Source organism: Larimichthys crocea, chromosome VII (assembly GCF_000972845.2).
Source record: "Larimichthys crocea isolate SSNF chromosome VII, L_crocea_2.0, whole genome shotgun sequence".
NCBI lineage: Eukaryota > Metazoa > Chordata > Actinopteri > Sciaenidae > Larimichthys > Larimichthys crocea.
The window spans coordinates 13,066,798-13,093,559 of NC_040017.1; the positions used below are offsets into that span (position 1 = coordinate 13,066,798).

At 40.5% G+C, this 26,762-nt stretch overlaps 1 protein-coding gene across 2 annotated transcripts in view; it reads left to right on the forward strand.

Annotated features, from left to right (window-relative positions):
• igsf11 (immunoglobulin superfamily member 11) overlaps positions 1 to 26,762 on the forward strand; it is a 93,778-nt gene that overhangs the window by 1,251 nt on the left and 65,765 nt on the right. The window lies entirely within an intron of this gene.

A 26,762-nucleotide genomic window follows, 5' to 3' on the forward strand; every position in this document is an offset into this window, starting at 1 on the left:
GACCAGGCAGCACAGGAGAGCAAACAAACCCCAAAGGAAAATCACTATATATTCCTATAATTCTCCAGTGGGGAATTGTAGGCTGCTGCTGCTGCTGCTGTGTGTGTGTGTGTGTGTGTGTGTGTGTGTAATAATTAGCAATCTTTTTTATCTTACTTATTTTAGTCCAGTTGTATTATTAATAATCCAGTTGGGAGTGCATACAAGTTTAGTGAGTTTACTTCATGTTGACTTTTTGTTGCACAATATGGTTGAAATACAGAAAATTCGAGTATTGTCTGTGACATTTGTTAAGTGCAAGAACAGAAACACCATTAAAGAAAAGCTTAATGGGACTCATCAATGAGTGAGCATCATTTGGAAATGTATTCATGCAAATATGATAATGAAATCTTTATATATAAAGATGTTCCCAAAAAAAGGAAGAAAAAAAAAGCAGGAGGCTGTGGAATAGCTGGTGAGTAAAAAATTAATGAGTTCCCTAAATTTCTTTCACATAATGTCCAAATCTTTATCAGAAAAACTGCAAAGTCGAGCAGAATAATGTTAGAAAATGCCAACCAAGGCCCCTTAGAGCCTCACGTCAGGACACAAAAAGCATTTCCACTGAACCATGCCCACACACACACACACACACACACACACACACACACACACACACACACACACACACACACACACACACACATGCAACACACAGATCAGCCTGACATGTCAGTTTGGACAGAACAATTGTGTGAGATTGAATTTAGCCCTGATTGCTCAGGTGTTTCACTTCGCTGCTTGCTTATTTAGCTGTATACCTCAGCAGTGAGTGTCTTGTCAGCTTAACTCAACACACACACACACACACACACACACACACACACACACACACACACACACACACACACTCAGGTTTATTTAATTTGATCAGCCTGACCCTTTGTCTGATAAAATGGTTTGAAATAAAATTGTGGACTGTGGCCTCTCCCCAAGTAGACATGAACCTGTCATGTCTACAAATGACTGCAGAAAGAACAAACAGTGTGGGAGAGCTCAGCAGCTCGATTAACAAGCCCACTTGTTCAGAAAGACGCTGCATTCGCTGGACAGTATTTCTTCTTCTGCTCCAGTGTCTTGGTGGGGAGCTGCTAGTGTTTCTATAAATAAATTCTGATGCAGCAAAGTCAGTATTGATTGTGGTTGCTTGTTTTGGCTGCGTGTACTGACCTCCACTTTTTGCATGTCAGACATTGTCACTCGATTGATTTGATCTCTTCATTATGTTAGCGGACACTGGATTGTTTTGGGCTATTAAAGAATGACGGCTGAATAGCTTCACTTTTGTCTCACGTGTACATTTATGCTGTGGACGAACACAGAAACAGTCAAAGAAGTGGAAAGAGAAACATTTTGAAAACTCTGAGCAACTATGACAGGAGGAATAGTCAGAGTAGAAATTCATAAGTGACTTGGACAGGCATCAGCAGAAAACCTGGTTCATGGCAGGGCCCTTCATACTTTCAGCATTAGTTAGAGGACACGTCATGTCTCCCCAGGTACGCATAAATATTGTATCCTATCTTCTCAATTACAAATAGACATCTTACAGATAGAAAAGTTGGGCTGTTCAGATATACAGTGTTTAAAAGTTCAAGTAAAAGTTACTAGAATAAACAGGATAGGCTCTATGCCGATAAACTGATTGGTGATGAATGAAGCACTTCAACTTTTATTTCAGCTGTTGTCACAACAAACCCCAATGGCGATACCAACACAGAGCTACTCTGTCCGTGATGCCCCGATTTAACGATTTACCCAGAACAACCCTCAAGGGTGTTGCAAGGACCGATCTGGGGGTCCAATCAATTCAACAAATTAAATTCAAGCGGAGGTGGTGACTCTGAACTTTCCAACTGCTGCTGTTTGTTTTGGTTGTCTGCATAATGGAGCTTATAGAACATTTTCAAATTTGCATCCAGTGAAATGTTGGGATTAGCCTCCAGGCTTCTACCCCGCTGTTTTGTATGTTTGGAACGAAGAGTCCAGTGAGGACGATGAGAGCATAAAACAAACAAAAAGACAACACGGAATGTTTCTTAAGCTCATTGACATTCAGAGCATTCATGTCTGCATCAAAGCTGAACTTAGTTCCCTTCTCTACTTTCACTGTGAGCTTGTTAACCTTTAAGGCTCTGCTCAAAGTAACGAAATTACACAGCAGGCCTGGTCTGTTTGTTGTTTACATGCCCTCCTTCACTTAGTTTCATTTCAATCAATTCAGATATGATTCATGACATTCAGTGGTTCACAGGGTTCACAGTAGCAGTAAGGATGGGTTTGGTGAAAAGACATCCAGCTGTCAAGGTAAAAACTGGGCTGCATTTGGTGGAAAAGTTGTTAAAAAATACATACTTTACTGCTGTGTTTCTAATGAATTTAAAAAGCAGATTTTAAATGTAATACAGCTGGCATCTGATTTAGGACATGCATCTCAATCTAGAAATCCTACTTAGTGCAGAATGCATATGATAAAAAAATCCTGTCTGTGTCAGTTTTATCTGATGAGTAGTGTTTTTTCCCTCCTCTTTCCGCCTGCTGCTAAAAAGGAGCAGCTGGAACAAGAGTGTTGGACAGATGGAACTTTCCACCTCGATTATTTTTCTCACTAAAAATAGCCTCTCAAAAAAATTAAAAGACCTCTGGGACCGCTTGAAAAGTGCGTGCGCGTGTGCCTATGCGTGCGTATGTTTGAGCGACAGACGACAGGGGTCCTCAGATGATGGCGGCAGCAGCCATCCTGGGAGTGTGAATGAATAAATGATGGGCAGATATTTGGAGGAGAGCGAGTGCAGCGTTTGCCCGGTCCCATGGTCTCTTAAGCACACATTAAAGTAGGCCCCAAAGAGTCCACAGGCTGCTCTGCTGCACGGCAGTTGGCCAAGCATCTGGGGCAGACATCTGATGTGGTCAGTTCTTAGAGTTTGGGGATTTTGGGGCTTGGAGGTTTTGGGGTTGGTTGTACCTTTAATCAGAGTGGCAAATGAGGGAATCATCAGTGAATCATGCTCATGCAGGGAGTAGGGTGATGTTGATGTTGAAATGTGTCATCTTATGTTTTTAACAGCACTTGGGATAGATGATTTAAAAGAGTGTTGAGGAAGTAGGGTGTCACTTATCAAAACAGAAGTTCATCTGGAAGCAGGCAGTACACTTGTCAAACTTGTTTTAGACTCAGGTTTGTCATCTGTAACACTTCAAGCGGAAAACGCTTTGCTTTGCAGTGGAAGCTCATTCATTTTAGATGAGCGACTGTCGCTGCGTCATTCTGTGCAGAATTGTATGAATGAAGCACTTCAACTTTTATTTCATTTCACATCATTTAACAGATTTCATTCGTCGATCGCAGCGAAAATCTGCGTTGCAGCACTGCAGTAACCAGTTTTATCTCAACATGCCTCAGTAGGAGATCAGTGCCGTGAGCAGCAAGAGAACTTCTCTGGGGATTAAGAGCGATAACCGCACTCCAGTGAAAGCTGATGTTAGTTAAGAACCTGCAAAAGGCAAGGCCTACTCTTTATAACTGAAAGTGAATCTCCAGAGTCCTGCAACAGTGCTTTGTCTGTATGGTGCAAAATGGGTATACAGGGTATAATTCAAAAAGCTGAAAACATTTTTCCCCATACCATAAGTGAATCTACATGCTTTTAGTGCATACAACGGTATCTTGGTCCATAATATACTGTGACAGATTGTACTATTCGAATGAGACCATATTTTAACGTGATTTTCCTTGTGTGTGTGTGTGTGTGTGTGTGTGTAAAGAGCTCTGGGCTTATACATATTTAAAGCGGATGACTTCCTCATGTCGTGGCACCCTGAACATCCTCTCCTTGAAATGAGCAGTTTTGCTTTGCTGGTTCTTGAGGTCTAATGGGACGTTTGCTTAGAGGACTCCCCCATCCCATTTGCAACTCATAATGTGTTTGGTACATACAGATTTATCATTGAGGGAGACATATAAATAGAGTTTTGTTTAACGTCTTATGATAAATTTAAACTTTAGTTTGCTATTTACGTGGCAAATCTAAGCAAGCTTTACATCCATGAAGTCAAACATGTTATATATATATTTCAAGACTGATAAATGTATTATTATGGATTGTTCCAAAAGTTTAGCATGAACAAAGAGAGTAAGAAACGTCTCTTCAATCCCAAAAAAATATGAGCAAATTCACGAGTGTGAGTCAGCACCAATCCCAAAAAAATATGAGCAAATTCACGAGTGTGAGTCAGCACTCAAAACTACAGGGATTTCAACAGACTGCTCACAGAAAAATGATTGTTTCTTTGCAAAGCCTGCACAACATCATATCCATGACACAAAAATGACAATTTTAAACCTGTTTTAAAAGAGTAATCCGTCTCTAAATCCATGTAACTAACAGGTTTTAGGCTACACTTTGCACTTTTATTCATCCTCACAAACCTGACAAAACTGTGCTGTTCTCACTGTCTTTAGGGCATGCGCTCAAACTTTAACGTTTGTAACGATCAATGTTAATTGACATATTTTACAAAACCCCTCCTACACCTTTCGCTTCCTTGTGTGTGTGTGATATTGCAGCTTTCAATCAGTGTCTGCCAGAGGGTCGTTAAGTTGATCTCTGGTATTACCAAGAATAGTTCCTGTGTTTATCATTGTAAGCCTTTACAAGCTCAGATCAATGGCAAAGAAAATGCTCCTGTGCACAAATTATTCCCACAAGTGTGTGGGCAGGGTTTTAGTGTGTGTGTGTGTGTGTGTCTGTGTCTGGGCTCTCATATTCCCCAGGCAAATAAATTACAGTGGATCCCAGAGGATCAAGGCTTTCCCCCCACACTGTAATGACCTCATCAGTTTGATCAACCAATAACAAATGTCCAGGTTGCAGATGATTTTTGTCTTTTAGGTTCGTTAGGCCGATTCACACTCTCCACTGAGCTAAACGTGAAATGAAAGGAACTCACTTTAATCTGTCTTACTGTTCATTTTAATACATAGGCTGGAAGTAACCTTTTGACTTGGTCAGTCAGACCTTTTGGAAACTAATTAAGACAAAAACATAGTTAGCGCTAAATGGTTTTGATGAATTATTACCCCAAATTAGTAATTAATGTGCTCATAATACTTTGATTTATCCCCTAGAATCGATAACCCATTCCCTGAAATATGAAATCAGGTTCTCAGGTTAAGTGCATTCTGTATGAGCTCCTGAATATCGTAAATAAAACAAATCAAACAATATCATTTGAAGCACATATATGTAATTTCAAACGTATCACAATATCACGTGTTCATGGCCTCAATTAAACAAAACTCTAGTAAATTAAATGACTGGTGTGGGAATGGAATAGGTAATTTAAGTTCCCAATGGAGCCATTTCTGGGGACAAATTAAGTAATTTGATGGAGCAAATGAAGAAATCTAGGGTCTAAATTGAGGTAATGAAATAATTAGTGATTAGAAAATATGATGATGATGATGACCAAGTGGCTTGAAACAATTTACACGGATTTCACAGCACAATACAAAAACAAATCGCACAATATAAAAGAACTACTTCTGCAGTTTATTCCCAGTATATAATGGCAGACAGCTATATTGGATGTCGTAGTAGCAGGCCTAGATCAAGGGTGCAGATTGAGCTACGGGTGGTTTTAGGTCAGAGATTCCTGACACGAGTGAGTCCTGAAAGCAAGGACAATTTTCAACTGTACTCCCTGGAATACTGTGGCCTTGCATCACTAATTTGAAATTGATTGTTAATTGATCCACACAACAACTAAATGACCTTACAGCACTTGATGAACCCGGTGGCTGTATGCGGCTGGTGTCACACAGGGAGATAAAGCAGAGCCTGTGACCTGCTTTGAGTACATGGAGGTCCATTGAGTTGTCTTGGCCAGATAATTGTACAGGCTCTAAAAATACACGGGATAATTTCATATTCTAGAGGAATGTAATGTAAATTGCTCTTTGTTGCACACGATGGGTTGTCTGTGCTCTTCTGTAATGGCTACCTCTACTGTGAGGTTCCAGACTGAGAGCACCTACAGAAATTATTTCTCTCCTTTGAGTTTTAAAAGCTTTTGACGGTCAGAGGTCTCAGACGTGACGTGGTTTCAAAAAAGATGGAGAGAGTCAGCATTTGCAAGCTTCTTACTGCTGTACACAGAGTCTTTGCTTTGTGTTAAAAAATTCCTTAATCGTGTTTTTCATCCCTCCTGACAGCAGCATGTTAGTTTAGTGGAATCCTTTATCTTTCAAAAACAATGTGGTCAGGCTGAGCAAAAGCTAAACTTGAAACCCTGTTGTCCTGACACTCACATCTGCTAATGTGGTGAAAATGCAGAATACTGCCAAGAGAAGAGAATAGAGGAGAACAAAGTGAAAAAGGGAACAGATACTCCTGCATTAAATATGCCTAGGGCTTTTCACAGCCATAGGTAATTCATAAACTGGCTGTTGGGGCAAAACACTGCTGTTTTATTTGTGCTTTTGCTCTTTTAATCTGGTTCAGTGTCTCTGCTTTCAAATCTAATGACAAGAAACGTATTTCTGAAGGCAGCAGGGTGGCAAAGAAAGGGTAAAGGTAATTTTTGGTTTCATAAAACCTGGTATATTCGACGATTGCATTCATCAACCTAATAGACTAAGAACTGGGAACCTTTGTGCTGACATAGCTAAAGCGCGTATATGATGTAATAAATAACAGAGAAATCTGAAATGTAGTCATATATTGCTGCAAAGATCAAATTAAAGCTGTGATAAATTGCACTGCAGTGGATTAAGCTATTCAATTCCTAAAACCAAATCCCCAGGTTAGCCAGAAATAACAAAACAAATGCAGATATTAAGATTATTACCTAAACTGTCCTTTTTAAACGTTCATCACAGCTTACAAGCCAATATCCTGGTTTTAATTTTCAGGGTTTCTACAAGGAAATTGGTCAATGCTGTCTGATACTGCAGCTACTGATGACACAAGACATACTGATCAATGAACTTTATATCTCGCATATCAGCGCCTGATTGTGAACGATTGGGCTGTTTATTTATATACCTTTTCTCACTTTCCCCCTCACAGTCAAGCCCTTACTTTGACCTACGGTACCTGCGTTTCCAGATTCCAGCAAATATTTTGGTAAATACAGTGCTTACCTTTAACGCTTAATGTCAGGTGTCTGGACAATAAAAGCTGTAGAAGTTCCAATAAAGCCACTTGTAGTATGTGTATAGCTTTCCTCACAAAGCCCAGTGCTCTTAATGCTGGTTCAGCACCTTTCTCCTTACTAACTATCTGGTTAGTGAAGACACCAAAATGAGATTTCCCTGCAGGAGTTGAAGACGAGCTCTTGGTGTGACACACTTTGTCCCTCAGTAAAATGTGTGTTAACTGCCTCAGTTGCTCCCTGTAGGAAAGGTTGTACAGCAACTCACCGTAGTTTTCATTATTAGTCCCTCTTTTGTACAGTGCCCCAGAGCCAGACTCTCACTAATGTTGTTCTTTGGCTCTCTCTTTCTCAGGTGTCACTCTTTTGAAATACAGGTCCACTTTCTCTCTTTATCATGACCTATATCTTTCTACGTCTCTCTCCATCCTCCTTGCACCATCGTATATGTGTCTGCTGCTCTGCTTCCCTTTACAGCACTGTTTGCCAGTTTCGCTTTCTTTCGCTCTCTCTCTTTTTCAGTCTCTATTTCCCTCTGTGCTTCTCTTTCACACACTCTAAATTTCTCTCTCCCTCTGCCTCTTTTTTCGGTGGCCTCCCACACACTCGTGTCGACACACAAATGACTTTCCAGGGATGAGGATGAGACTGAAAAGTGGTCCCCGCTTGTTCTGTCCTTGCAGACAACGAATGAGCGTGTCAAATCTGATGCATGTGAACAGCCAGGAAGGATGGCGCGTTGAGGCACACAGCGAGAGAGAGACAGAGACAGAGAGACCCAGAGAGAGAGAGAGAGAGAGAGAGAGAGGCAAGCAGGAAAGATCCCATCTGTGCATTGTTACAGCAGACTTAACCACTGTTGTTTCCAATGGAACAGGAGAGGGCACAGGTGGGACTTTGACAGACACACACTTACACAGTTTATGCGTGCACACACACATACATGCGTTCAGATGCACAGCCATATGTTTACGATACATGCACAAGCCTACAAAAACACTCATAGTTGCTCATTTGCGTGCATACTAGAGTGAACAGGCTCAGGCACACTCTGAGGCACCTGAGACCTAAAACACCTTTACAGTAATATGTGTGTGCATATTACAGAGTGTTTGTCTTTGCTTTATTTGTCATAGGCAAAATTGATTGCCAGTTATTTACACATGAACTCGGCATTGCAGCATCTTTGGAAGGGCTGAATGGTTATGTGTTAATTTAACTTACATTAGTTATATTACATTCAAGGCATTTCCGCTAATACTCTACAAACAGAGACATGCGTATTTAGTGACCTTTTGGTTGTAGAACTCATTATTTCAATTTCTGATTTAAACAAATTAAGGATTTATCTGTGTAAACTTTGATTCTTGAAAAATGTTGAAAATCATATTAAAAGATCAATGACATAAAACACAATCAGATTTCCAAAATGCCATTTGCAGCATAAACATAAAGCTCAACTGAAATAAAATTGTTTTGTCTGCAGCAAACATATCTGCTCTGTAAATCACTTTCCCTCTACTTCTTGATTTAATGGCGCCCCGCAATATTTGCATAAACTATAATTAAGTTACCGCTCTATCACACTGAAACTGATACAGAGAGCATCAGACTCCGAACAACAACCCACATTAGCTTTCCTGCTAAAGTGTTCTCCTTATCTAACTCACAAACACTTGTCTGTCCTGGTCCATGACATAAATTTAAGGTGTTCAGAACTTCAATTATATTTTTGATCACTCTAGGAAATATCGTACAGATCGCACAAAAAATGTTGAAGGTATCTCTCTATATGCAGAGATATGCTTCTGTATGGAATAACCATGAGATCTGCGTGGGAAAGAAGTCTCTTCATTGGGAAAAAATAACAAAGGAGGGAGCGCATGCTTTGAGAGATCTTCACAAGATGAATAATATATATCTTGTTTGATGAGATGTGTCACCAAATCAAAAGTTGTGTCACCAAAGTGCACAAAGGAACAAATGTGGTTGACGACCTTTTTTTCTGCCCTAACATCAAGCATGTGCAATATATAAGGATACATGGTCACATACTGTTTTAAAAAAAATGTTAGGAATATTACAGAAGCTATAGAGGTGCCCTAGTAAACGTTCTGAACAGAGTTTATTACACATGCATCAAATTACACCAGATGGAGCTGATCCAGGATGAGATGTGTTGAAGGTTTAAAGGGGCACAAGGTTCCCTTTTTTTACACCCTGGCCTGTCCTGTTATCTAGCCACTGTGGGGCAGGGCCCTACAGTGTATGGAGAATAGTCTTGGGAATCCAAGACTAGACCTGTGATGTGACAGATCTTAAACACAAGGGTTGAATAATGTAGAAACTGTATGCATGGGAACTGTTTCATTGCTCATATTAGTCCTCAAATACTGGAAGAGTTCTGAAAGGCCATCCTTTAAGAGCGGCTTGATTCTTTAACAAAAAGACATCTCTCGACTAATGACGAAGATACAGACTGTTTATTATTTCATAATTAAAGGAATTTTGGAGCAGCTCATGTAACCTTTCTCCCCATTTTTTATTAACTTTCATGTATTTTCTGAGCTGTTTTAATCACAAGTGGATCTAAATGACTGTGACCTCTTGCAGCAAGGGACATAACAACTTTTAGATGTATCATGACAGAGTCAGAGTTCAAACAACACATTCAAGCTGATCTTTTCCTTTTGTCTTCTCCTTTTTTCCCCCTGTTGAAACATTTATATATCACGTGATTGCTTCGCTTAAAACCCTTTGGCAACTAAAACTCGTTGAGGGCATGCTCTCAATGGTTGACAAAGACAGTTTTCTTACATCCTCTGAGACCTCCTCGTAGCGACCATGTAGGCAGTGTAAGTCGAACAAAACTATAAGGGGCATTGATATCAGGGGGCACCATATGCTGCTGTGCCCCTTCAACCCCTAATCCATGCCTCTACTGTCTTATCTGGTTGCTGTCCCTGTCAGCCTGGAGACTGATGGTGGGGGCAGGGAAACACTGTCCAGCATGCTGCACACTGCTTTGTATTTGGAATGTGCTCAATATGCAAATCCACTCGGCCCCAGATACTTTTGCCAGAATATGAAAAGCCAAATTCGCCTTCACACACACACACAAACACACACATGTTAAGACATGGATGTACCTACCCATCCACACATAATGACACACACACAAAGATCCTTTACCTCACTCTCCCATACGTATTAACATTGTGAGGATATTGCACCGATAATGCCAGATAGTAGTATTGTCACAGGCCCCACTGCCACACCGTGTGTGTGTGTGTGTGTGTTTGTGTGTGTCCTCTTTGCTCACTATCCTACAAAAAGCCTTTTAAGTAGATCTTGGCTATCGGAGGAGCTTTAAATAAGCGTCACACAATAAAGGAATGCTGTCCCACATGACATCGACTGTGGGGAGGGGTAGGGTAGACACACAGAAGCACTCTATTCCGGAAACCAACTCTGGAGAAATACACTAACACTGATTTTCTTATGACACCCTTGAAAATAGGATAAATTGTTCTGTGATTAAAGGTACACACTTCAAGATAAACTTAGCACTTCCAGGACACTGACAGAGTGGTAATGGTTCATACATACATCAGACCGACAATATGTCATCAAGTGTCAAGGTTACGCCTCATTTTGAGAAAAAGAATAGCGCCTTCACATAACCCGAGAAAGAACATTTCAGAAAAGTTGTTGTTAGAGCAGTAAGAAAAAAAACAGTAATCCTGTGTAGCAGCAGTGTAAATTCAGTAAATGTGAATTGGCTGAATTTTTACACTGAGATTTGAGACACATTAGATAAATATAAATTCACTGTCACTGTAAAGATATTTCCAGATAGTCAAACGTAGCTAAATGTTCAAAATGTCTGCCTGCTGACAGTTCTAATGATGCAACGCAGATCATACGCTTGGTTATTGACAGGTTGGTTACTTACAGACAATACTGGTGATTCAGATAGATGTCTGCATAAGTAATGTGTGATGCTGGGTCATTGATCCATGGCGAGAGCCAAGACTGAAGGAGCATGACAGTTGACCAATCAACCTTAATTTAACAGGATACCATACAGTAAATGCACAGGTTCAGGCAAGGAACAAAAAAATTATTACACCTGTATATAAAATAAAGGCTTGTTTATTATGAAGGGATCTGTATAAACTTGTCAAAATTGTACGTCAAACTGCATTGACACATATTGAATCTTCTATTTTCTGTCAGGCAGCTTTGAATCTTTGCAAAGTACCTGTAAGTATTGGCTACAAGGGGCTACATGGGTGTAACGTCTTGACTTCACATTTAAGTGTAGTGAGGTGAGCAGAACAGAGATTGGGTTTGTAATTGCTTCTGGAAATGGAACTACATCCCTCCATATACTAATTTGAATTGATCCTGAGGACCCAAAACATCTTTGATTTGTTGTACTCACAGGCAGCTTCCTTTTCCTATTTTTTATTTTTCCTCTCTACTGTAAAAACAGCAAACTAAACCGTCCATGTTGCTTTTACTTGACAGAGGAGACTGTAACTTGCTTACTTTCCTCCTCTGATGAGCCGTGGCTGCTGATCCCTACCCAGCTTGTCTGCTAAGAGGTGATTTGTGAATATGGAACAATGTGTAAACTATTGCGCCAAGGCCCAAATCATCTGCTAAGACAGGCTTTGCTACAGATTATGTCTGTCATTTGGTCTGTGACCCTGGCTTATAGATTATAGATAGCTTTGGCTTTATTTGATCAGTTCAGTGACAGCAAGACCTCGCGTGGGAACCCATGTATGCACACACACAAGGGTTGGACATAGAGATATAGCCAAGCCACGCTTTATTCTAATTTATATCAATTTACTTCTCTTTCTTCTTACATTTTTACATGTTGTTGTTTTTTCCACCATGATTTGTAATATCCACTTGGAGATGTTTGCCAAGAAGGAGATGACTGCACTGTCACTCTCTGCAGTGTTGCTCATAGCTCAGTCAATATTGACCAGAGAAAGGTCCAGCTCTGTTGAGTGATACTTGGGTGAAGGTCAAGTCAAGCCAAGTTTATTTATGCAGCCCTTCACCTTAAGAATGCCTCAATGGATTTTGCATCCACTGCCAGGTAAAAGCATTGTATAATGATAGTGTAGGGAGGAAAAACACCCTTGAAGTTGGCATGTTTAACCCATACACATATCGCATACAGGAAGTGAGTGTAATGATGCAGCTCTGGACGTGCTGACTTAAATTAAACTAAAAGAAGATAGTGTGTCTTTCCAAAGATAAAGAGTGGATTGGATGTGAAGATTTCCACAGGTTTATCTTCTTGAGGGAATAACGATTGTAAAGATATGTAGCTTGGTCGTAAATGCTCTGCTGCCTACTAATTTCCTCTTGATTGTCGGTGACAGTCTGCCAGCTAGCACCTTGTGATCGGAAGGCGTGACAGGGTACATATGGGGTGGTGAAATCCGATAAATATGATTGTGTGAGCTTGTGTACTATTTATATACTGGCAGAAGCTACAGTATTTGAAATCAGATCTGGTTCAAACTGGGAGCCGGCGAAGGAAGGACAGAATGTATGCAGTGTGATCACATATTCTAAATTTGATTTGATTTGATTTAATATTCATGAGTTTTTAATGCTGGTGATGAAAACATGACATGGCAGTACGTTAGTGCTGATGAAACAGCATCAGCTACATTTAACAGGGAGGGCAATTTTATGAGATCACAAAAGAATGGTAATTTGATATAATTTGTCAGGATGCTGTCAGCTTTATCAAAGCAGAAGATGTTCCAGTAGGTGTCTAGAAGGGACAGATTTCGGTATCATTGGCAAAGCTGACAAAATTGTAGTCATAATTATGGATATAATTAAATAACTTTACCCATACCTAGCAAAAAAAAAATAAAAAAGTAGCAATGAACCTCGTGACACACTCAAGTTTTCCTACCAGAATGAATAAACCTGAGAAAGGTGTCATCAGTTTTAAGTGAAGAAAATTGAGAATTGACTATTTGGAATTTAAACTAAGCTTTGAATTATTTACTGCCTTCGTAAGAATGATCTTGGTACTATGAAATGATTTTGTTAGAATTGTCTACTCTTGAAGAAATAATCAGTTAATTGAGTAGTGACTTTTCTGTCTAGGAATTCATGATGATGTGCAGCAGCTTGTTAATTATTAAGACATGGAGAAAACAGTGAAAATCATTAGGAATGATTTTAAATAGATTCCCGAAGTACAATGATGTGAATGTGTATGCTGTGCCAGTGAAAATTCACAGAGCTCAGGGTGTCTGAAATGGGTGACGGTATGCCTTTGTCCTGCTGTTCCTACAAATAGTCCCCTGAGGTTATTTATTTATTGTCAACTGCTCCCATATGCATACATAAACATCATGCAGACACACACACTTCTGCACAAACACATGCACACATGCAAAGACATACACATCCACACAATGTCAAACAATCCAATTAGCTACCATCAAGTCAATTGGGGTAATTACCCAGAGACTATTACGTCGTTTTCTCCCTGTGCACTATTGCAACTGTAATTATGGCGAAGCAACAATGATGTGCAATTACAGTTCACTGCCATCGCTCCGTAGTGATGTGATGGTAGACAGACATTGAGATGACAGAGAATTGCACTACATAATATAGATAGAAACCACAGGGTGAGGGCGGCATTTAGCTCAGTTGGTAGGCTCAGTCCTTGCTGCGGAAGCCCAGGGTTTGAATCCAACCTGTGGCTCTTTCCTGCATTACTGTCACTCTTCAGCTGTCTCTATCAGAAATAAAGGTTGAAAAGGCCAAAAAAAAATCTTAAAAAAAGAAACCGCAGGGGGGTGTAAAGGGGTGAGCTCAGTCAGAGAGAGCAGGGTGTATCCTCATGAGGACGCATGAGACGAAGTCCAACTCTCCATAAACATATCTCATAATCAATGGCAGAATATCAAGTGATCCATCTTCTCCTGCCTGTAAACGGTTGACATTTTCCCTTTATTAAAGCTGTGAGATGAAACGCAGGGTTTTAACGATGACATGAGATGATCAATGACTCCATTGTACTTGGCTGGAGGGTGCTTTATTAACATGGGGCATTGTCCCGTTCCAGAACGATTTCTTCGTATTTAGAGGATGATTTCCCCATTGGAATTTGGGTCTCTGATGGCCAGAGTTGAATATGCGTCTCTTCCTCTTTTGTGCATTGTAATTAAGCAGAATATGGCCACGTAATGGTTTGAGAGTGGGTGTGAGACAGAAAGATATGTAGCTTGTCTTTATTACTGTACCACTTGGTGATGGAAGAGATGTGGAGATGTGCGTTGCACAATGGTAAAAATTACTCTTTGTTGAAATGATAATGGTGTAGAATAGGGGGGCCCATTGAGACTGCCATCGGTGTGCCTGCACAGCCACGCGAGTCGCTATTCACCATTGTTATAATAATAAAACACTGCTTAGATAAAACCTCATGAATACAGGTTTGCACAGAAGAGCTGAAGCAGCTACTCTGTAACAGATTACACCACCGCCATGCACAGCGGGGAGAAAAAAAAATGACTCAAATTTTAATTAATCCTTGTTTAAATTAGGGTGAAAAATGAATACTGGGAATTGGCTGTGCAGATGAGATGAGGCGTATATGATATAGTGTTTCATAGCTGGTAATCAAAGCATCACAGACACTGAGAGACTGTGTTGCAGAATAGGCTCTTTAAGAACGTGAGTGGGTGACTGTAGATGGAGAGGTGAAAGTGAAGCTGAGGGAGCCAATCAACCACACAGGCAGATTTCACACCTGGTTAAACAGTTGTTCTGAGGCTGAAAAGTGAGAGTGAGAGATTCAGGACTCAGGAGGGCAAGGCAGTGGAGTCAGGGTGCGTGCACTGGTCTTCAGGTTGAAACCCTGTCTGAAACTGTGTTTATATACTACTTATGGTTTGAGGGGAAACATAATTCTTCATCCTGACTGTCCATTGTGTGGTTAGGTGTAAGCAACAAAAGCACTTTAGGGAAAGATCATGTCACGTCTAGATTCACTATCAAAAAAGTAAACAGTGTTGTAAAGGGTGAGACAAGATGTTTTTGCTGCATTAACCAAAAGCACAATCTTCCCCTAAACTTAACAAAGTGCTGCAAGTGAAAAACTCATTTTCTCAGAAACTAGCTCCCAAAATAAACATAAAAAACTGTAATGAGACACAGTTGAATGAAAATCTGTGTTTACACAGTCACCAGTGAACCGTTTAATATTTTAAATGGATTCACATGGATTGTGAGTGAAAGTGGATATGCATGATTTTAATGTTCTAATGACGTGCAAGCGGTTCCAAGCCTCGAGTCTCCACTTTATGTCCATCTCAGTTGGTAAACTACCAATAGGAAGCATAGCACAAACATAGCACAAGTTATTTATCCAAAACGTCTGTCTATTCTACAAACAGGTTCATGATGCTGACCGCAGACAGAGATATGCACATCCCATACATAGTAAAAAGTCAATCATTAAAAGTGGAGATCAGACAGCAATGAGATCTTGTATTGCAAGAGCAAATAGTGTGCAAAACAAAAGGGATATGTCCGTTAACATTTTACAGCTTAATTCGAGAGAAGGAAGTGGAGCCAAACTGGAGTAAGGTGATAACAGAAGGAAAACCAAAAGGAGGCAATAAAGTGAGGAAGGAGAGAAGAGAAGCAAAGTCTAAAGCAATAAGAGGAAAAAAAACGAGGTAGACCTTAAAGTTAAGATCAGTAGAAAGGAGGCTGATATGACCTCATCCACCTTATCTGTTCAATTTGTGCCCAAATCAATTTTTACTCTCTGCTGCTGTTTCACTGCTGTAGCTTTTTCCAGATTTAAGTCTCCTCTCTCCTCCTCTCTTCAACCCAAAAACATCTGGAGCTCCCATAGCCTAAATCCCTCACTCGTAAACCATTTAACACTTGTTTGCTCTGTGCCATCCCATAATCTCCCGGCTTCCTGTTCAGAGGGCAGAGGGCTCTCGATAACCGAAATACTCGATTCACCTCTTTTCATTTCCTCTCTTTCCTCTCCAGTTCGAGGAGTTGTGAATGAATGTGAAAAAAAATAAAAATAAAAGTCTTTATTTTTACAGTTCATTTGCGCTGCATTTTCTCACCCAAGCCTGGTGGAGACTCAGGTGGGCATGAGTATTAATAGCTTCCTTCGTTTGTGACGTCTGCTGAAATCACACATGCGCCTCTTAACGCTCAGAGGTGTTTTATGTTAGTTAGACACACCACTCTCAGCAGTTATTTAGTCAGTGCTATAAAGCTCGTCAGTGTAAAACAGGAAAGTAAAAAGTCATTTTTATCTCCTCCTGCCTGCCTCTCTGCCTCTTAGCTACAGTGCATTCATTTTCAAGCCTTGCTACGTTCTTTTTCTTTTTCTCTTTAGTTGTGTTTGTACCTCGTCTAACTGTTCCTCACCTGCTCTCTGCTCCCGAGCCTCTTTCTCTTCTCAAAATCATTCAGCTCTTTAATGCTGATGTCAAACAGTATTTCATTTCCCCTCTTCTATCTATTTCTTTGCATGAGTCCATGCGATTAATCTCCCTCTGCCTCTCTCTCTTCATTAAAAAAGGCCTGTATACTCTCCCTAGAAGCTTTGTGGGGTCCTAAATGCTAAATGCCAGTCTGTCTCTGCCAGGCGCCCGCTTAGTGCCGGTCTCCTTGGTGACGAGACTGGCGATCAGGCCGTTCTGCACCAGACACTGAGGGGTTTGTGATTGAGCGTGTATGTTTGTGTGACTGTGTGTGTGTGTGTGTGTGTGTTTGTGTCAATGTACAGTAGATTTGTGTATGTGTTTTGCCCCTTATCTGTGTAAAGACATGTTTTGTATTTAAGGTAGAGAAAGCAGGACAGTACGATGGACATGTATTCACTGGCTCATTATCATGTGAATGCATTATGTTTCCTGTCAACACGCTTCTGCCAAACAAGGGGGCCTCTGTTCTCTCTGCCAGGGCTCAAGCTCCACAGCGGCCAGGCCCCAACGTGGTGTGGTTCTGCACTGGCACAATTCACCAAGAGTTTAGCTCCACAGACACTGCTGTTGGCCTCATCCCGATTCAGTCCATCTGTACTGGCATCTCAGCGGCCGGCGAGGAATCAGTCTGTGGGAATGAGACGGGAAGCCTCCATTCAGAAACATTTAATGACTGGTGGAGGGCTTGTTATGGATTGGGTTTAGGTAATTATGAAATAGTTCTAATTTGTGTGTATAAAATGTTACTGTTGTGTAAAATGCTCAGTGACGTTCTAATTTTAAATTGACAAAACATCTCCACATGTATTACCAGTTTGATTATGTGTACTCAAACTTAATCAGCAATAGTCTTTAAATGGTACCTCATGACTGACTGATTGTCCCCAAAAAAGAACAATGAAGTCTTGTATCAAACACTGGCCACTCAATAATAGACCAGATGACCTGATTCTGCTATTGAATCAATTAATCAATTTTAACAACCAACTGCAGGGAAAATTTACCTCAAATTAAACCCTTCTGCTCTGATGAGAATCTCAGAGCGGATGGCCTTTGCCATTATCATCATCAGCCCAATAATACTCTACAATAGTCTCCCTACATCGGAGTTGAGTCTCTAGGTGCTGTTGGGGATATTGATTGGCTGACAGAGACTAATTCTTTGATGCACAGGCGTAGAGTTAGAGGTCTGTCCTGTGGTCTGAGCTTTCACATCTCACTGGGACCAATTTAAAGGCCTGAATAGCCGAAGGCCCTAACAGCACACCTCCCTGTATTCATGCAAACCTGAGGTGATGTGGAGCTGTATGTCAAGGGTTTAAGTATGTATTAGGGCAGGTATATATATATATATGTGTGTGTGTGTGGGAGGGGGTCTTATATTTATGTGTGTTCATGCATGTGTGTACTGTGCTCCAAAGCGCTTGTGCAAGCAACATTGAAATGCTTTGACTTGCATCTGTGCAGCTCACACACACACATTATGTATAAATCTATAGTTTAAGCATGTGTGAATGAGCATATTCTAGACAGATGCAGTTACCCAGAAAATGGCTCCCATGTGGGCTAAAGTCTCATGTTTTATGAAGACCAACAGTTTCTGTCTGTGGTCTGAGCTCAGGTGAAGGTGAACTGAGTGTTTGAAGTGGGCTTTTTTTGAAAGGCAAAGCCGTCTAAGAATTGCTAGCACGAATAATCAAAAATGAAACACAGAATAATCAATGATGATTATTTTTATCCAGGATACCTCAATTGAGATCCAGAATCGTTTTGACCTGAGAGACCTTGTCAAGATAGAAGTGGATGAGCAGTAGTACAGTACATATTTTAAAATGAATAATGAATAATCTACCTGCTCCCTAAACAAGACATTTTGGGAAAATATGCTTATTGACTTTCTTGCTGTGAAATTGATGATGAGTCCCAAAGAAAAGCTTAGGGAAGTAGCTAAAATATGTAGTTAAACTAAATTCCTGATAAAACATAAATCTCTGACTGGAGTGGAGATTTGCCAGGCAAGTCAACCAACCACAACATGTCAATTTATGCTTTGTGTTTTATACAGATAAATGACAAATAACATGTTCATTGGTGCTTTTGGTGCTTTACCCAGTCTAGCAAAGCCAACTAGCTGCTTGTCGAGTAGCTTTGTATTTATCGACATTAGAGTTGTATCAATCTTCTCATCCAATTCTGGACAAGTAAGCAAATAAGTGTATTTTCTCTCCTGTACTTTAAGGACTTGGAACACATTGCTTGGATCAGTCTTGTCTACATCCTCCAAAAAGCAGAAAAAAACATGTCCAGAAAAATTTAGCAGTTAATGCTGCTGTAAAACTTGCTTGATTCATTTCAGTCCGTTTGCTGTCAAATTAAGGAAAATAACACATGCTTTGCAATGGGACACAGTGAATTACGTAAGCCACTCCAAAAGGAAGCTAAGCACCTTATTTTGGTGTCTGACATGCGATGGACGCCTGATTGAGAGGGAATATAAAAATAATCTGGCTACCTCCACTTGCAGACTGTAAAGTGACCTCATGATAAAAGCATATGTGAATCCACTAAGTTGGCTCCAGCAGTCTCATGCTGTAACATATCTGTGCCAGGATGAGCCAGTTTAACGGCTCTTATTTGCTTCACACTTTTTCCAATTAAAACATGACTTGTGATTAAAGGACAGCAGTCTGCCTGCTAATATGTACAGCGTGTGTGAGTGTGTAATAGACAAAGAGAGATACAGACAGTGTGTGCGAGTTGTGTTATGTTGGCAAGTGTTTTAATGTCATGTCTTTATTAACTGTTGTGTTGGCACGTGTGTGCTATCTTTGCTTTACTGTGCGTTTGTATGTGTTTTTTATTATCTTGGCTTATTGGACGTCTGTGCCAAAGGTTTTGAGTTCACACTCCGAGTTAATTGACCTCGAGAGACGTTTCTCTCCTCAGTGATAATGAATGTCTGGATGATATGAGCATTCTGCATTTGCTTTAGATTTGTAAGGAGAGGTGGTCTATTATCTTTTAAGTGACACATTTGAACACACCGTCTCTGAAATGTTCCTTTGATGGCTACATCAGAAATATTGCCACAATATTACTAGTGTTACTGTTCTGCAGTGTGGAGGGTCCACTTTTTGAAGATTTAAAATGAGGATTGGGTATTTAAAAAAATGATTTTTCTACCACCACTGATACATTTGAAGTGACCAAATAACACCACATTTAAACAGATTATAGTACAGTACATAAATGGAGTTGACAAAAATAGACTTGGACAGGACACATACTCAATAATCCTCAGGTAACAAATTTCCTCAATAATAAATATCCAGTGTTTTGTAAAAAGAAGTCTTCATTTGTTTTATTCACGTGCAGATAAATATTATATGAGCAATATTAAAAGGTCTGATCATCAATGATTAATAGTCTTTGTGCTGTAATGTAGGTTAGGGCCCAGGAGGCTAGCAAGCTGAAACGTAAAACAAACAAATCATTCTCCATAAAGAAAAACATCTTTTAACACCCTCTCCACTGCAGCCTGCATTGTAATGACCTGTATTCCCAATAAGAGAGAGAGCTGACGATGAAAAATGATCAATGTGATGAAGTCATGAGGGGTTTTTGTTACTTGTGTTTAAATTTGTGCGCAGCACTCTCAAGGACAGCGTCTGTGTGTGTGTGTGTGTGTGTGTGTGTGTGTGTTTTTTTTTGTTTGTTTTGTTTTTAATGCTAAATACACATACACATACACATGAGCAGACACACACGAGAGGCATTCACACCTACACAATCAAAGAGAGAAAACTAATGAAGCCCTTCTGAAACAAACAACTTGATTAAGACTCAGGAGGGGAGAGAATCAGGTGTGAACACCGTGGGTCATGAAATCATGTGTTAACGTATGCCAGGGATGTATTTTTAAAGACGCAGTTGCAGTGGTTTTAAGGAATGCTTCACCTCCTGAGGGAGTCTGTATGGGCATGTTCTTTCCAACATTGCTGCTCACTACCTGGTGAGCATCTTCTGATTGAAAAAAAAAACTGGCAGGAAAGCTGAGCGTAGGTTTGCCTCTGGGAGAGAAGTTTTTGTCTCCTTGAAGCTGCGTTTCTTCAGTGTCCACTGAGGAGTTCTCTTCCTTTTCTTGTTTTTCTTCTCTCAAAGGAAGGAAAGCTGTGAGTGAGGCAGACAAGAAAGACAAAAGAGAGATTTCTGACTGTAAGTTTATTAATAATTGGATAGAAATCTTTAGAGTACCAAAAGCTAACTCTTTACCTTTACATCTATGCTATGCAAAGCATTCCCTAGAACAATTTAAAGATATTTCGCTTTTTACAGCAGTCATATATTTAGCTATTACAATTCTTGTTTTCACTGCTCAAATCTTGTCCTCAGGAATGCAGACAAAACTAAAGCTGCCCCACAGTGTTTATGTTTTATTGGAGTCATTGCGCTCTTAGAGGATAAATAAAGAGCTGAGTGAATCCACACCAATATGCTACAAAGGGAGAGTAAGTGCAACGATAGGAGGTAACCATAAAAATTAGGAAATTTAACAATAGATTAAGTTATTTGATTGAGATCAGACACAATTTAAAGACCTCTGTGTATAAATCAATGTCAGAAATCGTCTCAGCTTCCAACTAACTTAAACGTGATCCTGTTTGTTGTTGCTGCTGAGCCGCAGTCTCTCGGCCTTAATCACAATACAAACATGTGTCGGTGTGTGTGCATGCGTGACTGTCTCTGTTTAAGCACGTAGGAAGATGTTACATGTGGTTATTTACTCTGATTTGGTAATTAAATGCGTTCAATGTGCACTATTGCAGCAGGTAGTTTCCTGGAGTCCAGGAGTGATGTTTAGACAGGAGCATCCATTTGTGACTGTCAGTCTCATTTAAACCTCTATTAACTGTTTCTTTGGCCACTGGATTGCAGCAGCAGGGGCTAAATTAGGATTTGTGAGGAGGACACCTTGTCCAAAGAAGTAAGGGGGTATATGCATAGGTGGTTTCCACAGACCACACTGGTGACTCTTTCCACAGGGACAATTTATTCAGCAGAAAGTAGTTTTAAATGAAAACTACATTGTGTTCTGTGGATGCGGACTGTCTGGGGGAACAATGGCACTGTTTCTGCTAAGCGATGCTGAATTTTCTAAATGTCATATTTTAATGTTGTACCACAAAAAAGTTCTGTTCTGTTCTATTCCCAATTCAGAGATCTCAAATTGTATGTAAATTGTCATTTTACTGTTTAATTAATGTGAAGTGACTATTAAAATGAATTTTAGACAGCAACACACCTGAAATACATGGGTAGGCAGACAGTCTTTTTGTTCGTGCTTGAAATAATTGTTCAGGAAACACTGAAATTCCTGTCCATACCTAAAAATAGACCTAAAATATCTATAGTAACTCACAGGCTTAGTACAATAAAATGTGTTTTCATTATTCAGTCCATATCTGTTGCCTTATTTTCAAGGGGCTGAATAAATCTATACTTGCTGTAATGCCACAAGTGAAAATATTAGTGCATTTAAGCAGCAAAACCGACACTCCCTGAGCATGCCCGCTTTGTTTTTACTGTATAAACTTGAAATCAGTGGGAATTAACGCAACCTGTTTGCTGTGCAGAAAAGCATTTAGGTTAATGAGGCTACCGTAAGATCACAATGCTAGAACCTCTAAATAATTAATTAAGTTGAACTGCTGTGCACGATGTGTAAATTGTGCACAGCTACTCACTCAATTTGGAAACACAGTATTGATCCTGCTGCTGTGTGGTGGCCCTGTATGTTTAATAAAGTCAAAGAAAAGGGGCCTATATTCTAAGTTTGTTTGATCAGCATGAGACAGTGTCTGAAAGTCGACACAGTGTAATTTGTTAAATGAGCTGGCTGTTAACAGTTTATTTTGTCAGGCACACGCCCCACAAATCTGTATATTTCTTTTAACATCAACAAAATGCAAATTTTCTTCTTCACATCATTTCTTTATTATTTCCCATTCATTTCTTTTGAACCATACCTACTGAAACAAAATCATGTTCTTCTTTTTCTCTGCCCTGAAACACTAAGATTGCACCTTATCAGTCGAGTCTCTTGTCTCAGCTTGTAACATAGGTGGTGTCAAGGTCACCTGCTGTTTTGTCAACGCTACCTGAGTCTGTATCGTCTTTGGCGTTTGCATCAGATGTTGGCTGATGACTTGCGTGCAGATATTTACGGTTTCTCTTCAACAGCTTCTCGGCTGCTGTCTATTGTATGACCGTCCCATGAGTGTTCTCCATGGTGATTTGTACACTCTAAAATTAGCACGAAAGTTTGTGATGTGTAGAATTGCAATTGTTTTCTCTTTCCTTGTGTTGCTATGTTCAAAACTGCTTGATGTTGAACTATTGTGGAGGAACGCTTTGGGTACTTGGGGCAGAGTGGTCCTTAGCTGTCTCCTGTGAGAAGCTGTGGATTGGAGTGGCTTGTTAATTGATTAGAGTTTTAGCATGATCTCCTGCCTCTTTCCACAAGTCTTTCACACTGGCCACAGCTCGCTCAGCCTCTTAATTGTATTGTGTGTATTGTGGGCTGATTGTTATGTAAGTGATTCCATACCCTATGTCCCCACATTTGGCCACGGTCACTCAGGTACGGGAGTTGTCAAAATTAGTTCCTTCTATGTTATTTTGTGTTTTGTACATATGACCTAATGTGGGCTACACTGAAAGCCCTGACTACCAGACCAACTAATGAGCTGAGACTGTCTATTCTTTGTCCTTTCTGGAGAAGATCCCCAACCGGGGGCAGGTTCTGTCTCTCCTTCCTGTAAGGCCCTATATATGTTTGCAGGTGGGCTTTGTCAGGTCACTCAGTTTGACAGTAATGGATTAGTCTACTGCAAATGGAGTTTTCTTTCCGCCTCTTTGCAAACTGCTGCAGTCTAGGTTCAGTCGCCGAGAAAGACTGTCAGATTGAGTCGACAAAGATTTGGATGTCGCTTCCTGCTCTACCTCTGTCTGAGTGACTGTGTGCTCCAATGGGGCTTGTGACCTTGTGTCTGCAGTGATGACAAGCTTTCATGGCACATTTACAATGTCATAAGGGGGATTTCAAAACTCTGTACTTAGTAGGGGCAGCAGAGGTTTGTGATCTGTCTTGATTTTGAACCACATGTCAAGCAGGTATAATTGCAAGTGCTCACATGGCCCCATCACTGCTGGTGCCTCTTTGTCAATCTGTGCATAGTGTTTCTTAGCATTAGACACCTCTGGAGATGAACCCAACTACCTTCCAGTCACTAGTCTATGGCTGTTTCTGGATCAGAACGTCTGCAAGACCAGAGGACGCTGCGTCAGCTGACACATGCATTTATGCATTCGGGGAGTTGAATGTCATCCAGAATGTCTGATTATGCTTGGGTCAGAGTTGACTCCCTTAGTGGTGATGCAGTGTTCGAGAAACATAATTTTGCAAACATTTGTCCTTGTTCATAGTTATCCCTTGATCTCTCAGCCTCCTGAGTATATGGTACAGCCTGGTATCACATTCAGCCTGATGTTTGCCACACACCAAAATGTCATTGGCACGACATACTACTCCTTTGCAGCGCTCCAGCATCTGCGTCATCCATTGCTGGAAATGTTCTGGTGCTGTGGAATGGTAGAGTATCGACCAAATGGGGTTATGAAGGTGGAGAAGAGAGTACTGTCTTCCATTAGAAGGATTTGCCAAAAATCCTGATGGGCATCCTGTTTGTTGAATACTTTGGAGAGTGACTGTGTTTCACATACAAAAAACCATTCAACCCATTTTTGATATATACATATTGGTTACAGTATCTTTAAGTAGTCGAGTACAGCCAGTGTCCAAACTACTTTTGTTGTTTATTGATTTAGGGTCCATCTGCTTTCAATTAATCATCCTTGCTCTGACTTCTCAGCTTTCTTTAAAATCTCTCCATTTATTCCCAAGGACACCTATCTGAGTCTGAGGAAAAAACTGCCAAGGAACCCCAAATGAGCAATTACCAACATGAGTAAACACAGAGACAGACGTCTGAACGGAGAACAAAGATGCATAGATTAACACAAACGGTTATGTCAGTGAGAGAGAAAGGCCAACACAAGTGCATGAGTTCCAGAGTGGTTTGTGATATGTTTCTGTCAAAAGGTTTTTACCATATTTTACTGGTGGCGAGATAGCAAGAGAGAGGGGGAGGGGGGGGGGGGGCAGCTGGGGTGGCTTGGTCTCCATGGAAACTGACATTCCCTTGTAGGTGCTTGGCAGCTGCCGCCAATTGTTGAGCTCGGGTAATGGTTTGAAATTCTCCGTAAAGTGCCTCAGAGGTTGAGATTAAATTCAACCTGCTCGGGGTAGACTCACGCAGTGACTAATCACACCGTTTTAGAGTGATGGAAAGAAAGAGCTTAATGGCTTTCAGACAGGGAAACATATAGCCTGTTCATATGTTGCATGTTTTTAGCTCTTTTGTTCCTGGCTATTCTTCCATAAAATATCACTTTTCATTCATTAAAAAGCACTTCTTGCATCGGTAGTCACTGGTTGCTCTTATATTCCTGGTATGAGAGGCGTGTCATTTATTATCAGAGGCAGGGACATGTTTTATGTCAGACATATTAACCGTTAAAGCATGTACAGCGCTTGTTTCTCTGTTATTTCTGCACCCCCCCCCTCTTTCCCGTGAGCCTTTGCTCCAGCTGACAGACCTATCTGAATGAGAGTGGTCAGGCACCGCTGCTTAACAACTGATGAAATGATTGTTCCTCTCCGTCTCCAAGTGCAGAACACTTTAGCTGTACGTGGCAGGAAGTGTGAAGGCCTGCTGCTGATGAGTCTGTGAACGTCAGCAGCAGAAAAGGATCAGCCAGGCGAAGCGTCAGCCTCACATGTCTGCCCGCACCGTCAGCTCATGCGGAAAATATGGACGATTATATTAGCGTGAGCATCATTGAGAACATTTAGTTTAGTTGGAAGTGAATTTGTAAACGTGGGCTTACTTAAAAAAACACAAGGCATTTTTCTAGTGAGTTTGGCCGGCTGCTGAAATTGATCCTGTCACACATGAAGGGGGTGTAATGGGATTCTCCATTGAGCATGTGCATGATTATATGTTCCAAGATTATAAGCACTCAGCTCTCAAAATTGCTATTTGCATTGGTAACACAAAACAGTAGCAGATTGTAATGCTTATTTGTATGCCACAGCAGTTCCTGTTGTTTCCAGGGCTCCTGGGTGGTCAGTTTCCTTTCAGCCTGAGAGAATCAAAGGTTTTCAGCAGAGGACAGATCTTAACTGCCAGCGTCTCAATCTTCTCTTTTCACACTTCTGTGAATGGAACTACAGTGCACAACAATGAAGCAGTGTTCGCATGAAAAGAAAGTACACAGATTGTTTGAAATGTATAAGTATATTAAAAGCTAGTTTATTTACAGGTCTTACAAATCATCAGATCTGCAAAATAAGTTGGAGACTTGCAAAAGCAGTGTTATTCAGAAAAGTAAAGTGATAGAAATACACAGCTAAATGTATGTTTTTCCCAGGAGAAGCCATGTCAAGTGGTTCTGTCCAGGCAAAAAGCTTTTATCACTGATGATAACACTCAAAGCACTTTCAGTGAAGGTAAATCTCAAATACTCACTGTGGCTCAGCAAAATGTCACTCATCAATCCGAAGCCAGGGCTGGACCATCCCTCTGAGAAGATCCTGTTAACAGACAGCAGATGTAGCGGGCATCTGTTAGCACATGTACACACCAACTAGAGAACGGTTCTGTCATCCACCAGACATGAGATAGTTTGTTGAAGTGCACCGGCTTCAGACTGCTAGACTAGTAATTGAGGGCAGAGTGGTTTGGGGAATTTGGGAGAAAATGTTGTTTTGAGGGATTTACTACTGGCACTGTTGGTGGGCACAGTTTGGCATTGGGAGGCGGATAAAACATTTATTCAAATTCCCAGTGAATCCATTATTTATTATGTATCAAAATGATGATGCAAACATATCTACATATTTTCAGTCATGTCGTCTGT